Source organism: Myodes glareolus, chromosome 24 (assembly GCF_982192425.1).
Source record: "Myodes glareolus chromosome 24, mMyoGla1.1, whole genome shotgun sequence".
Classification (NCBI taxonomy): Eukaryota; Metazoa; Chordata; class Mammalia; order Rodentia; family Cricetidae; genus Myodes; species Myodes glareolus.
In genome coordinates this window covers 48,868,354-48,885,039 of record NC_142049.1, presented here as the reverse complement: position 1 = coordinate 48,885,039, position 16,686 = coordinate 48,868,354, and positions in this window count along the sequence as shown.

The following is a 16,686-nucleotide window of genomic DNA, read 5'->3' as shown; positions in this document are numbered from 1 at the left end:
ATTATCCCAGGTACACCAGCCAAATAAAATAAAATTATCTGGTAAACGCCTAGCAATTAAGATGTAAGTGAAGTAGCACTAAGGAAGCCAGAACAACTTTTATCTAACAGTTAAACTGAGATTGTCAATGAAATGAGTTATGTTCTCTCTCACTTCCCCCACCTCTCTCTCTCTCATCTTTCTGCCCCCTGTCTATATCTATATGTATGTGTGTATGTATATGCATGTGTATATATACACATATACACACGTGTATACACATATATACATGTATACATTTACATACACATATATGTAGATATATTTGGCTCTCCTCATTTCCAACTCCCCACATTCCCTATTCCCTCTCAAATTTACAACTTCTCATTATTATTACAGAAACACAAAAGTCCGTTTCCTGTTGCATGTTTATAACTGATCACCTGGGATTGGAAACCTTTTTGGGAGCTCATCCCTTCTAAACACTGCTTCACACTCCCTCATCAGCCATGAATCGCCTGCAGTTCTTTAACTAGAGACTGTGCCACCCAAACTTAGGTATGTCAACTTGTGCAAATGTCTTTATGCAGGTCCTGTTTAGGTACTGTTGAAATTTTTATGGACTACATTCTTTTTTTTTTCTTTTGAAAGTAATTTTATTAAATTATAAAAAGTTTCCACTTACAACCCTCTTCCCAATGCCCTCCCACTCCCCCCCTCCCTCTCCTCCTCCCTCTTCGTCCCTAAGGGCAGTCAGGGTTTCCTGCCCTGTGGGAAGTTCAAGCTCCCCCCCCCTCCCTCCAGGTCCAGGAAGGTGAGTATCCAAACAGACTGGATCCCAAAAATCCAGTATATGCAGAGGAAACTAGTCCCAGTGTCATTGTCAATGGGTTCTCAGAAAGACTCCAGGCCAGCCACATTCAGAGAATCCGGCCACATTCAGAGAATCTGGTTGGATCACGTGCTCGTTCAGTCGCAGTCCAACTGGCCTTGGTAAATTCTCATTAGATCCGACCCCTTGTATCAGTGGGTGATAGCATCCCTCGCAGTCCTTCGTCATTTTCTTCCTCCTTCTGCTCCTCATTTGGATCTTGGGGGGCTCAGTCCGGTGCTCCAATGTGGGTCTCCGTCTGTATCGCCATCCAACGCCAGATGAAGGATCTATGGTGATAAGCAAAATATTCATCAGTATGGTTATGGGCCAAGGCCGGTTCAGGCACCCTCTCCTCTGTCCAGAGAACAATCTGGGGATCTCTCCTTGGACCTGGGATCCCATATATAATCAAGTTTCCTGTAAACTCTAAAATGACTCCCTTAGTTGAAATATATTCTTCCCTGATCCCATATTCATCCTTCCTCCCTTCCCCCCATCCCGGTCAACCGAGCTTTCTCCATTCCTCCCCTACTCCCTTCTCTCTAACCCTCTCCCCTTCCAACAACCCTCCCCCCCACCATGCACCCAAGGTTACCTGGGACTCTTGACTATTTCCTACCTCCTGGCGGATAGCTAAATAATCTTCATCAGGTTCGATGGACTACATTCTTATCCTGCCTAGAAGATACAATAGAGCAGCAGGCATTCTTGTACTCTGGCTCTTGCAATATATGTTCTCCACAACTGCACTTTTCTCAATGTCTTGTGTAGAAGTGCGGTAGCAGTTGGTGGTGAGCATGCAGTAGTTACTTACTCTTTCATTTTAACAGTTGTGACTCTCTGTCTCTGCCAAAAAGCTTCTCTGATGATGTCACCCACCTGTCTGTGGGTGTGGTTGTGTATCTAAGATAAGTACTTAGAATACAGCTAGAAACGACATGAGTTTAGACAAATTACGGGTCCCACCAGAGGACCAAGCTATACAACTGTAACATGTATGCAGAATGTTTAAGTCAGTCCCTTGCAGACTCCCTGGTTGTTGGTTCAGTCTCTGTGAGCCACTATTAGTTGAGTTTAGTTGATTCTGTGAGTATCCTTGCTTTGTCTTCACCCCTCTGGCTTCTACAATCTTTTATCCTCCTCTGCAGGTTTCCCTAAATTCTGCCTAATGCTTGGCCATGGGTCTGCCTCTGTTTTGATTAGTTGTTGGGTCAAACCTCTCTGATGACAGTTGAGCTAAGCAATAATCTGTGTATAACAGATTGGCCCCTTCCTCAATCTCTAAGCCACCCTTATTCCAACATATTTCATAGGCAGGACAGGAAAGTTATGTGACTGGGTTGGTTTCCCACTTCCTCCACTTGAAGTCTTGCCTGGACACAGAGAGAGCCAGCTCAGGCTACATATCTCTATTGTTAGCAGTGTTAGCTGTGGCCATCCCTGTAGTTACCTGGGAGATTCCCTTGTGCCAGATTATTAACTGGCTCCCAAATACCCCCTATTCTATAGTCTCTTTCAATACTCTCAGATTTTGTTTCCCACAACCTACTCACTCTTTTTCCCATGCCAATCTGCCTTTGGTCTACTCATGAAATCTCCTCTATTTTCCCCTTCTCAGGGACATCTAGGCATACTGTTATGAGCCCTCCTTATTACTCAGCCTCTCTGGTTAGTGGATTATAGCATAGTTATCCTTTATTTTATAGCTTATATCACGATTTATGGGTGAGTATATACAATGTGTCTTTCTTAGCCTGAGTTACATCACTCAGGACATTTTTTTCCATTTCCAACCTTTTTGCTTCAAATTTGCTGGTGTTATTGGTTTTAAAACTCGATTGTATTCCATTGTGTAAATATTTTACATTTTCTTTATTCATGCCTCACTTAATGGACATCAAGGTTGTTTCAGGTTTTGGCTATTACAAATAAAGCTGCAAAAAAGATGCTATGAACATAGTTGAGCAAGTGTCTTTGTGATATGAATGAAGTATATGCCCAAGAGTTTACTGCTGTGTCTTCTGGTAGATTGATTCCCAGTTTGCTGAGAAACTGCCACACTGACTTCCAAAGTGACTATACAAGTTTACACTCCCATCAGCAATGGAGGAGTGTTATGCTTGCTCATACCCTCTCCAGCATGAGCTGTCACTTGTGTTTTTTATCTTAGCCCTTCTGACAGGCATAGGCTGGAATCTCAGTGTCATTCTGATTTGCCCTTCCCTGATGGCTAAGAATGTTGAAATTCTCCTTAAGTGTTTCTCATACACCTGAAATCCTTCTGTTGAGAATTCTCTGTTTAGATCTGTACCCCATTTTAATTGGATTATTTGATTTGTTGTTATCTAGATTCTTGAGTTTTTTATATACTTTGAAAATTAGTTCACTGTCTTATGTGGAGTTGGTGAATGTCTTTTCCCATTCTGCAGGTTGCTGTTTTTCCTATTGGCAGCGTCCTTTGCTTTACAAACCTTTTCAGTTTCATGGGGTCCCATTTATTAAGTGTTGATCTTAGATTCTGCGCTATTGGTGTCTTGTTCTGGAGGTTGTCTCCTGTGTCAGTGTGTTCAAGGCTACTTGTTGGGAGCTGTGAACCCCCAGATGTTGAATTTCTGGTAAACAACTTGTAATGCTTGCAGATGCTCTGAGCATGAGCCCCTCAGGAGTTCCTGATGTCAGGGGAATGGTTTTTGGTGGTTTGGCTGGGGAGTGGCTATCAGTTAAGGATCCCTATATAAGCTACTCCAGGATACAATAAAGGGGGCATTTCTGTTTCAAGGATGACCCATGTCTCTGTTTATGTGTCTTTGTGTGTTTCAATCTCCAGCCCCTTGCCCAGTTCACGAACTGTATGGTAGCACATAGAGCACAGATGGACCTGTTGCACTACAGCTACTTCCCACTTTTTATTATCTCTGGTTCAGGATGTCTGCATTTATGTTGAGATCTTTAACCCACTTGGACTTGATATTTGTACCTAGTGATAGATATGGACCTATTTGTGCTCTTCAGTATGCTAACAATACTGTTAATAACAATATTAACAGTAGCTAACAATCCAGTTATTCCATCACTGTTTATTGAAGATGGTTTCTTTTTTCTATGTATAATTTTAGCTTCTTTATCATTATCAGGTGTCCATAGGTTTGTGGATTTATGACAGAGCCTTTGATTCAATTCCCTCAGTCTACCAGTCTGTGTTTATGCCAAAACCATGTGATTTTTATTACTATAGCACTGTAGTAGAGCTTGAAATCAGGGATGGTGATACCTCTGAAAGTTCTTTTATTGTACAGAGTTGTTTTAGCTATCTGTGGAATTTTTCATATGAAGTTGAATATTGTTCTTTCAAGGTCTATAAAGAATTATTTTGAATTTTATTGGTGATTGCATTGAATCTGTAGATTACTTTGGGTAAAATGGCCATTTTTACTTTGTTAATCTCACCAATCCCTTAGCATGGGAGAATTTACCATCTTCTGATATCTTCTCCAACTCCTTTCATCAAAAACTTGAAGTTCTTGTCATACATGTCTTTCATTCCTTAGTTAGATTATAACCAGTGGGTTTTTTTATCACTGAGACTATTTTAAAGGTTGTTGATTCCCTGATTTCTATCTCAGTCCTTTTATTATTTGTTTCTAGGAGGATTACTGAGTTTTTTTCAAATTAATTTTATATCCAGCCACTTGACTAAAGGTGTTTCTCAACGTTAGGAGTTCCCTGGCAGTTTTGGTCTAGCTTAGGTATACTATCATGTCATCTGGTAATAGTGATACTTTGACTTCTTCCATTCTAATTTGTATCCCCTTATTTTCCTTTAATTGTCATATTTATCTAGCTAGAATTTCAAGTAATATATTGAATAGGCATGGGGAGAGTGAACAGTCTTGTCTCTTTTCTGATTTTGATGGAATTCCTCTGAATTTCTCTTTGTTTAATTTGAAGCTGGTATTTTGCTTTCTATAGTTTCTTTTTTTATGTTTAGGTATGTCCCTTGGATCTCTGATCTCTACAAGTCAATTATCAGGCAAACATGTTAGATATTTTCAAAGGTTTTTTCAGCATCCAAAGAGATAATCATGTGGCTTTTTCCTTTCAGTTGTTGCTATGGTGGATTACTTTGACAGACTGTTTATGTTGAAGCATCCCTGCATGCCTTTGATGAAATCTATTGGATGATCTTTTTGATGCATTCTTGGATTCAGATTGCCAGTGTTTTACTGAGTATTTTTTCATCATTATTCTTGTGTGAAATTAGTCTGTAATTCTCTTTCTTTGGTAAGTCTTTGAGTCGTTTGGTAATCCGGGTAACTCTGGCCTCATAGAAGGAATTTCACAATGTTCGCTCTGTTTCAATTTTGTGGAATAATTTGAAGAGTATTATTAATTCTTCCTTGAAAGTCTGGTAGAATTCTGCATTCAAACATTCTGTCCCTAGACTCCTTTTTGTGGGGAAGGGACTATATCTATTTCCTTAGGTGACATTGTGCTATTTAAATTGTTTGTCTGATCTTGATTTAATATTGTTAAATATAAACGTTAGTGCACACTGATTAAAAATACATATCAAATATCTTTTGGATATTTTTGGTGGAAGAAAAATTTTGAGGAAGATTATCTGAGTTCTGCACTTTCTATCGTTTATGTAACATTGTGTTATGTATATAGAAATTAAATCTCATTTCTTTATATTTTGTTTTTATTCTATTCCGTATTAAATGTTACTTAAGAAAATGCCCGATGGAGCAATGATGGGTTGACAACAAACTTGCTGAAGCTTTGGTCTTACATTCCTCCTGCTCCAGAGGATCCGGACATGGACATCTGTGTGAGCACAAGTGCCAAGGAGCCGGGAGCACAGAAAGCATAGCTGAGCTCGCCTCACCCCGTTGGCCATAAAGCTGGGAAAGCTGGGGTTCTCCCATCACCCGATTTCATCAGGCCCCTCATCTTTAGCCCATATGTTCTCACCGTTTCCTTGGGTCCTCATCATTCACTTGAAAACCCTCCTTCGCATGGAGACGCAGCGCCACTTTGAGGTTTCCTGCGCACACTGCTTGATGGAATTTATTCTCTGCCCCATATGGCTGTTGGCATTGGTTAATTCTGCAGTTACCGCAGAACAAGGTCTCTCTCTCACCACTTGGGCCATCACAAAACCCCAAGGGGGTTTTCGGCTCCTTCTTAAAGCAGAAGAGCTTCCTCAGAGTGGAGAACACCGCTGTGACCACCCTCCTGTCAGCTCAACTCGAAATAATTTTACAAAATGAACTTTTAACCACTGACCGCCTAACAACCAGAGTCAAACTCCACCACTGTCCCAACTGCGAGACTCTGGTTTGACCAGTCAAATAGAAGCATTCAGTTATGGAACCGCCATTGCTAAGTAACATTGGTAAACAAAAGCATGTTCGTTCTTCCTCAGGCATAACTGATGGTTCATTGAGCAAATCATGCTCACTGCGCACATATGCGATAAGTGTTGTGGTCTTCCTTGGGTTTATTATATGCATATCCTGCAATGTCTACATTGATCCCTCAGGGTTGGTAGATTCCTGTTTTTCTACACAGTATCTTGCTTGATGCTTCTTTGGGATGCAGGGATGCAATTATTCATTATAAAATCCTTTTCTTGAGTTTGTTGCTGTTGTTAATTTTTGCTTGTTTGTTTTTGTTTGCATTTTCACAAAGAGGTCACGGGTGGGGATTCCTTAGTAGGGAAATTGAACTTCTTTCTTGACGTTTCTCTCTGGTGTTTTGGTTCTGTGCTCTTGGAATTTTCAACGTAGTGAAACTTTTCTGAGCTCATGAATTATGGTACACACCTTTAGGAGGCAGAGACATAAAGATTTCTGTAAGCTTGAGATAAGCATGGTCTACTGAGCCAGAGCTGCATAGTAACAATGTCCTCTAAAATAGATATAAAAAATTAAATTTAATATTATTACAACTCTATGTGAAGAAATTATTGTCCAGCCGTGGCTGCTATGATTCTGAATATTTTCTATACACCTAAGTTGATATATTTCTCTAGATATGGGGAGATTTTTGCTCTTATTTCAAAGAACATGCTTCCTATGTACTGAGTATCTCCACACTCTCTGCAACTCAGATATTTATATTTGGGATCTGAGGTGATTTTAATGAGAATTTCCCCTACAGATTCTGATATTTGAACACTTGGTTCCAGGTTGTGGTGCTATTTGGGAAGATTGTGGAACATCTGGGAAATGGAGCTTTGAAAAAAATGACATCTATCCATGCAGGCAGGTCTTGAATGTTCACAATCTCTGCCCACTGTTTGCTCTCTGCTTCCTGACTGTGGTTGAGATGGAATCTCTAAGTTTACTTATCTTGGCTCCGTGTATGCCATTTGTTGCTGAGTCTCCGCAACATGGCAATGCCTGTGTTTCTAGAATTGGAGGCCCAAATACACTTTCTTCTACAAGTTGCTTCTGGCAATTATGTTTTATCACAGAAACAGAAAATTGACAAATACAGTCTTTGAATACCAGCATCCCAGAGATCTTGAAAGATGCAGTTATTACTTTTAAGTTATTAGTGTCTTAATGTAATAATACATGTACCTTAGTATCCAACCCTGTCTACTGGATTCTCTCTACTGTTGATGCTTTTGACAGAATTTCTATGCTTTGTATATAGAGATAGATTTCCATATTAAAAACTGCAAAAATCAAACTCCCAATGGTCAGCCACCTGAACAAGTACATAACAACACAAATTATCTTTGGTGTATTTGGAGGGTTGGCACAAGTGTGGGAGAGTGAACCTAGGAACTTTGGGAAGTTAGTTTGATTGGGATGCATTGTATGAGATTTCAAGATTATCCATAAAAATATTATATTGGAAAAATTACAGCAAGTTTTCACATTAGTTCTCCTGTATTTCACATCCAAATTCTGGGTCCTTTTCCTTATATATTCAGCTATTTTGTGTGTCTTCATTGAAGCAATGGATGTTTCATTTCTAATTATTTTAAAATTTATTTTTGTAACAGTTATTCTGACAAAATTTAAATTTCTCTCTCTGTGTGTGTTTCTATTTGTTAGGATCTAAAGGTGCTTGGGGTGACTAGAACAAGGGGTTGTGTTCCCTGGAGTTGGAATAATAGGCAGCTCTGACTGACTTGAACTGCATTCTGGGAACTAAACTTTAGTTCTGATCAAGAGTAAGTAACACTTTAACCATAGCAAAATATCCCCAGTTCTCAATATACAGATTTTTAAAATTCCATTTTATATTTTAATTAACATATAAATTACATCACTTTACCCCTTTCTTTCTTTACATGATATCGCCCAATGTTTCCACCGTCACAATTATGCCTTTCCATTACCTCTTAAAGTGATAGCCTCTTTTTGAAAGTATTACTGTTATATGCAGAGAGGAGTGAGAGAGACATACAGAGATTAATGAAACCTGCTGAGGCCATTTCATATTGCATTTCTATGTCTGTACCACATTTTCATCATCCATTCATCAGTTGAACTACTTTATGGTTGTTTCCATTTTCTAGCTATTGTGTGAAGAGTAGGAATGAACATGATTGAGAAGGCATGGATGAGGGAAGGTATGTAAGGGAAGGTCATGAGAAACTGAATGAGACAGACCCTTCAGAAGGAGGAGGGATGTCTGTCTGTGCCGAGCGTGTGATTACTTTCTGTTGCATGACCGAATTTTTTCTCTTTCAATAGTTGTTAGCTGTCTATCATTCATTTCTTCTTCTTCTTCTTTTCTTGTTTTACTATTATTATTAATTTAGAAAAATTTCCACTTCCTCCCCTCCTCCCAATACCCTCCCACTCCCCCCACTCCCTATCTTCCTCCCTCTCCAGTCCTAAGAGCAGAAAGGGTTTCCTGCCCTGTGGGAAGTTCAAGTTCCTCCCCCATCCCTCCAGGTCTAGGAAGGTGAGCATCCAAACAGACTAGGATCCCAAAATCCAGTACATGCAGACGAAACAAGTCCCAGTACCATTATCAATGGCTTCTCAGACAGCCCCCATGTTTTATTCTTCAATGTTTAAAATATTTGATTCTTCAGAATCATATTATTTTTTGTTAACAATTACAATAGTCATCAAAGTTTCATGCAAGATATTTTGATCATGTTTTCTCATCCCCAAATCATTCCAGATCTTCTCTTCTATGTGATGCGTCCAAGTTTAGATTTTATCTTTTCTCTCTATTTTTCTCAAAAATACCATAAAAACAAATAAGAAAAAGTGAAAAAATTCAAAATTATCTCTGAAACATCATAAAAAACCTTGAATTTATTTTATGTTGGCCAGCTACTCATAAACATTGGAGTTTTTGTATACATAGATTCACTCCATTACAGGAAACAGGTTTTCCCTTTCTGACAGGTGTAAATTACAGATACCGTCTTTGTTAGAGATAGGAACCCATGTCCATTTGCCACACATTCCTGATACCTCATGTAGCTTGTACCTATGTATGGTTGTTGTAGTCTGGCTCAGTCTCTGTGAATTCACTTGTGCATCAGTCTCATTGTGACTAGAAAACATCCATTTCCATGGTGTGCTTTTATTTTTTCATTTCCTGACAAAACTTTTTATGTTTAAACTTAACCATAAATGAATATATTCTCTTTGATGTGACAAGATACTTTACTCGCATTTTAGGATGCACAATTCATGAACAAGAAGGATGGTCTATGTGGATTTTCACTCTGTGGAGAAATAGTAACCACATTGGATATATGATGTGTGTGTGTATCTCACATATATATGTATATATGATAGAAGAAAAATGAAACACTGTTCTTTTCCAAGACAGAAATTTATGAATGATGCATTCTTCACTATACTGAAGAAATTGTAGTGAAAAGCACACACTTATTATCACATTTTTAAATCTAATGACACTTTGGAAGCATGTTAGAAATTTTTGAAATTGGGTATGCAAAAGGTTGGAAGACATGTCATTTCCATCCAGTAATTAACAATTGAAATGTAGTCTGTGAGACATGATTCACATTGGATGAGTAAATTGTATTTTGTACAATTTTGTAATAAAATTTTTTTTATTAATTCCTTGTGAATTTCACATCACACATCTCAATCCCATTCATCTACCTTTTCCTTTACATCCACTTTCTGCCTTTTCAAGCCCCACTTCAGATAAAACAAAACTGAAGTTAAGAGAAAATTTGTCATGGAAGATCTACTGTGACACACTGACTAACAATATACCCTTCAGTCCATACATCTTTACTTGCAAGTGTTCATAGCAATGAATCATTGGTCTGGACTGAGGGCTCTTGTTTCTGCTCCACTGTTGATCCTGGGCCCTCACTTGGACTCCTCTTGGATGTCCTGTTGTTGTCCTGTGTCTTGGAGATCTTGCAAATTGTTTCTTTGGGACTGGCCCCTTCACAAGCTGCAGTAGTTTATAAATGGGTTGGATATTGGTATGGGCCAACTCATAACCACTGTTGTGGCCTAGGTGGTTGCTGGATTAGTCAGATCGTCAACCCTCCCTCATTCTTAACACCAGGGTAAGCTCTCCAGTACTGTCCTCTACTGGCTCCCACCCACATACAGTAAACCATAAGAGGCAGGGTGGGTTCCTCTGCTCTCATTTGCTTAGGGACAGCTCATCTAAATTTACACCACCAGGCCCAGCTTTCTGTGCTACCCAGGTGCGGTCCAGCAACTGTTCTCTTGAGTTCTGTAGCTGCTGAGGGGCAGAGCCAGGTCTTCTATTCTCATGATCAGGGTCCTGCTTTCCCATCTGCCACAGGAAATGAGAGGTAAAGGACAAAGGGTGGCATCTCTCTCCCACCCAAGTCTGTTGATGACAGATGGGTACAAGGGCCAGCTCTTTATGCTTATGTCCTTGGGGGCCCACTCACCTGTGTCCCCATCAGCAGTGTCATTACTACTGGGTTACCTAGGAGAGATGCAGGTCCTTCTCTCCTGACTATTGCAGGTAGTGAGGTGCATGACTATCTCACAGGATTCAAGACCTCAGAGTCAACCCTCTCACCTGCTACAAGTAGTCAGGGGTAGGGGGACATCTCCTGGGGTAGGAGGCATCTCCCTTTCACTCTACCACCATAAGGTTGTTGAGGGCAGAAAGAGTTCTCCCATGCTCACATTCTCACTGGCACCCCTTTCAGTAGTGTCAGCTCCATTGTGCTGCCCAGGCAAAATGCATGGCCTGCACTCCCTAGTGCTACAGTTGGTGAGAAATAGGTATTGCATAAAAAAGACTTCCACACTAGCCCAAGATTTATTTATTAGGGGTTAAACTTACAGAAAGAATAGTAATCCACAGTGCTCTGTATGTGTGAGGAACTGGAACCAAATCCGGCATTCAAGGGACCTATGTACTTATAGTACAAGTAAACACTCCCAAAGTGGGCCAGAATCTCAAAGGCCATTGGCTGAAGGAGTTCCACAGCACCTTCCTTTTATGCCTAAATAAAGAAGTTCCAAGTTCAATTCAAAATTGTATACAATAAGAACCAATATCAAGCATAAAAATTAGAATCACAACCAGCATGATCAACATCAAGCTAGAAACATATGCTAAATGTTTCAATAGTTATCCCAGGATGTTGAAGTCTTATATTAGAAATGGTTTGGCTAAGTCATGAGAAGAAAGTAACTATGACTGTTTAGTCTGTAATCCCATCAAAGACCTGAGAAAATATTGACAGATGTGTCTGTTCTGCCCAATCCCACAGCTGTTCAAGTACAGAGAAACACACAGAGGCCTACATTAATTATAAACTGGTTAGCCTATTAACTCAGGATTCTTATTAAGTAATTCTTACATCTTAAATTAGTTCATATTTCTTGTCTCTATTAGTCACGTGGCTTGGTCCCTTTTATCAGTGAGGCATTCTCATCTTGCTTCCTGTTGGTCTGGGTGAGGACTGGAGACTGAGCCTTTTCTCTTCTCAGAATTCTGTTCTGGTTGCCCTGACTATACTTCCTGCCTGGCTACCGACTAATTAGCTTTTTATTAAACCAATACAAATTACAAATCATTCCATTGTACAAGACCATTGTCCCAAAGCAAGAAAGGAAATGATATTACTTGAGTAAACAGGAAGTACAATCAAGTAACTTACAAAAGTTGCAAGAAATGACAGAGACAACTGGCTCCCTGGGCAATCATCCAAAATCTCATTTGCAATGTTGGAACAACCAACTTTGGCTAAGGCCTAGAGTAACTGACACACAATTTTCAGAGGCAAGAAATTTTAGAAACTGTCTTACCCTGTCTTGGCAAAGTTTGGCAGTCTTTTTGCTTATATTTTGCTTGTCCAGTCTGGACACCATGCATTTTTCCAGTCATCAAGGCAGGGGCAGTTTTCTTTTCCCCAAAGGCCAGTATTGCCAAGAAGAAAATAAGCTCCTAGTAGAGTATCTTTGGTGGCCAAAATTTTCTCAGAAATAGATTGGTGCTGCCAGGAGCAATTGTGTCTCACGTCAACAGAATCCTAAATTATTTAAATGTCATATCCTAAGTTCTTTGAAGTAGTTGAAAATTACGTATTTGGAATATTGTCTCTATACATCTAAAGAAATTTATTAATCTAACTCTAAATATGACAAACATAGACGACCTATAATTCATTGTAAATTTGATCTTGAGAAGCCTCAAATCCTTTGACTCTTTCTTGTTGTTCTATAGCTTTAACCTTTTCTCCCCAATATCACTTCTATTGTGACTGTGACCCATCTGCAAGCACCTCTGAGACTAATTGAAGCCAATCATGTGGAGTGACTTTTTTGCTTAAAGCCCATATTTTTACCATCTTCCTAACAAATGGTGAATGCATGGCATAAGATACAATCATTTGCTTGATTTTTTAGATCTTTCATGACTATATGTTTTTGTTTACAAATTTTGTATTCATTAGAGTATTAGCTGGCTTTTCAGAGATAATAAAAGGAGAAGTAGATAAACCTTTTGGTAAGTCATCTCTGATTCTGAGAGGTACTAACAGTGTTAACTCATTTTTCTCTACCTCCTCTCCTTGTTTACCAGTTTTGACAAGTTTTTGAATCAATTTAAATCTTTTTATCACTGTCTTTGGTACAGCCTGAATCTCTCAACTTGTAAATATTTTTTTAATTTTACTAAATCAAATAATTTCTGGTTCTTGTTCTGCACATGTGATTTCAAGTTATTAAACTTTCCCATTAATGATATCTTCTCATCCGTGGGTATTATTTGGATGGTTTTTAGAGTGCATTCCTAGAGACATGTTTTATCTGCTAACTTATCATAACTTTTTAACAGATTTTGATTGTCAATTTTAACAATATTTATTCTTTTTGATAATCTTTCAGTATCCTTTTATAAAATTTTACAATCCATTGACATGGATTGAATTTTGTCTGTCAAATTAAGATTGTCATTTTCAATAGGATGAATTCCTTTAGCTAAGGACTGTATCCTTCTTAAAAGTTTCTTATTTTGACCCTGTTATCTAACCAATTCTTCAAGGATATAATACGAAGTACAAAGCTAAGTGCCATGATCACAATATATATATATACAAGGTAACTAATATAGAATGTAGAATTACATCCATAGTTGAAACAAAAATGTTGTTAACTTCATAGAGGGTGTTATTGTCTGCAATTATCTTGGTGATTGATTTACAATATTCAAATTTATTTTATTAATCAAATTAACTTATCTCTGTTATAATTTTTAGAAAATTGTTATAGGTGTAATGATTTTTACTGCCCCAGAAGGTGTGGCAGTGGCAGCAGTAATGGAAGTCCTAGATCAGTACCCGGAATACCTGAAACTTAAATACCAACGAATTTAGTTAACTAATTAAGAGCAGCACACCCATATAAAGTAGTGCAGCATAACAAAGAACCTAGAGCTTGCAGGCAGACACAACCTGTGAGGTTACTGACTGAAGCTCAGACCAGGCATTCATGGATCTGAACTGGAATCACAAGCCAGAGGAACCCATGTCCCCTAAAACAGAACTAGGCCTGATTAGAGCAGACTTGGCAGAAACTAGAGAATCCACAGAGGAGTTTCTGAAAAAAAGTTGCTTAATAAGCAGGACCAAGCAAAATGGGTTGAACAGGGGGAAATTTTCAAGTTACCACAAGGTGGGCATAGTCAAAGAGTGCACAGTTGCATCCCAGAGGGGTATTTCAGCTGCGGAGGATAGTTCAGCTCTATGGGTGGGAGAAAGCTGCAGACTTTTGGGCAAGGCCCAACAATGGCATGGACTCTGACCACATGGGTACCAAACTGTCACCTTACAAAACACTTCCACACTAGCTCAGAATGGAGCATAACAAAGGTTTATCCATTAGGGGTAAACTCACAGAAAGAGTAGTGATCTGTACTTCTCTGCATGCACGGGGAACTGGAATCAAATCCAGCATCCCAGGGGCCTGTGCACACCTCTACATCTGCATTTATAGTATAGGAGACCATGCCCAAGTGGGCCAGCATCCCAAAGGCCATTGACAAAGAAGTTTCCACAGCAGATGGGATCAGCTCTTCTGAATGCCAGAGATAGTGAGCAGAGGGAAGGAGGCTTTGAAATAGTTTCAAACTTAAGAACAAGAGAGAAAAATTCAGGTTATAAACTCCTCCCTGAAGGGGAGAGGGTTAGAGAGAAGGGAGTAGGGGAAGAATGGGGAAAGCTCGGGGAATTGGGATGCGGGGAGGGAGGAAGGATGGATATGGGAGCAGGGAAGTATATATCTCAACTAAGGGAGTCATTTTAGGATTTACAAGAGACTTGATTATAAAGGGGATCCCAGGACCAAGGAGAGATCCCCAGATTGTTCTCTCGACAGAGGAGAGGGTGCCTGAACCCGGCCTTGGCCCATAACCATACTGATGAATATTTTGCTTATCACCATAGAACCTTCATCTGGCGATGGATGGAGATAGAGACAGAGACCCACATTGGAATACTGGACTTAACTCCCTAGGTCCAAATGAGAAGCAGAAGGAAAGAGAACATGAGCAAAGAAGGCAAGATCAGAGGGAACCTTCCCCGTTGATGGATGGAGATTGAGACAGAGACCCACACTGGAGCACTGGACTGAGCCCCCAAGGTCTTAATGAGGAGCAGAAGGAGGGAGAACATGAACAAGAAAGGCAGGACTGCGAGGGGTGCGATCACCCACTGATACAAGGGGACTGATCTAATGAGAGTTTACCAAGGCCAGTTGGACTGGGACTGAACGAGCACGTGATCCAACCAGAGTCTCTGAATGAGGCTGGATTCTCTGAATGTGGCTGGCCCGGAGTCTTTCTGAGAAGCCATGGACAATGACACTGGGACGTGTTTCCTCTGCATATACAGGATTTTTGTGATCCAGTCTGTTTGGATACTCACCTTCCCGGACCTGGAGGGAGGGGGGAGGAACTTGAACTACCCACAGGGCAGGAAACCCTGACTGCTCTTAGGGATGGAGAGGGAGGAGGAGAGGGAGTGGGGGGCGTGGGAGGGTGTTGGGAGGAGGGGTGGAAATGGAAACTTTTATATTTTAATAAACTTTGAGAAAAAAATTAAAAAATAAAAGTTGTTTATGATGTACTTCCTGTTAACTTAGGTAATATTATATCTTTCTGGGGTCTTTGATGGAGTTGAAGAATAGATGGTTATAGTTCTCCTTACTTATGATAAAAAATAAAGTAGATATAAATCTTGTAACTGCAATTCTTGATTGATACCCATATTGTTACTTATAATAATAATATGTTAAAGTTAAAACTTTCCATTTTATTTAAACAGAAAAGGGGGAATGGTATGGAAAGTCCTTCTGTATATGTATTGCTTCTATTGATTTATGAATAAAACTGTTTCAGCCAATGGCTTTCCAGAATAGAGATATGTGGGAAAATTAAACTGAGTGCTGGGAGAAAAAAGGTAGAGTCATGTAGCAAGTGCAGGAGACAGATGCCTCTGCCACAGCTCATTGAAACATTGCTGGTAGGCCACAAACTCATGGTGATGCACAAATTAATGGAGATAGGTTAGTTTAGGATACAAAACATAGATAACAATATGCTTAAACTGTTTTTCAAACAGTATTGCAATTAATACAGATTTCTGTATGATTGTTTTGAGTTAGGGTGGTCAAGAAACGAACTAGTAGCGTCCCTCAACATGTGAGTTAATATAAAGCTATGCTCAGTTCTTCTAAAGGCTTCATACTCCTGGGTCTTCTAAACATCATTTTTGGCTCTTTCCCTTTTTCTGTCTCATCTTAAAAAGGTTTCCCTGAGCTTGGTGGGGAGGGATTTGGTGATGACATTCATAGATGTGTACTTTACAATCTGTCTATTTCTGTATAAAATCTGCCCATGGATTTTTGTATTTGTTCCCTCTGCTACAGAAGGAAGCCTGTCTGATGATGGCTGAATAAGCTATTACTCTGTGAGGATAATAGGATATCATTATGAGCCCTGAGCCATTACCAGTAGTATTTCATTTTAACCTAGTTATCTGGATTAACTAGTTTCTGTCTTTTGTTTGCTGAAGCAGTGTCAAGCATGTGTTTCCTCTCACGTAGTGGGCCTTAAGTCAAATCAGACATTGCCTAGCTATTCCCACGAGTTCTGTGCCACTGTTGTCCTAGATTATCTTGCAGGCAGGAAAGGTTGTAGATGAAAGGTTTTATGGCTGGATTGGTGATTATATTTCTATTTTGTAGCCTGCAGAGTACTTTCCCACACTGATGGCACTAAAATATAGTGGAGAAGGCACAATGTAGGCATCAGCTTAACTTCATGTTCAATGGGTTGTGTGGGTGGTTTCCTTAGCAATGGAGCCCCAC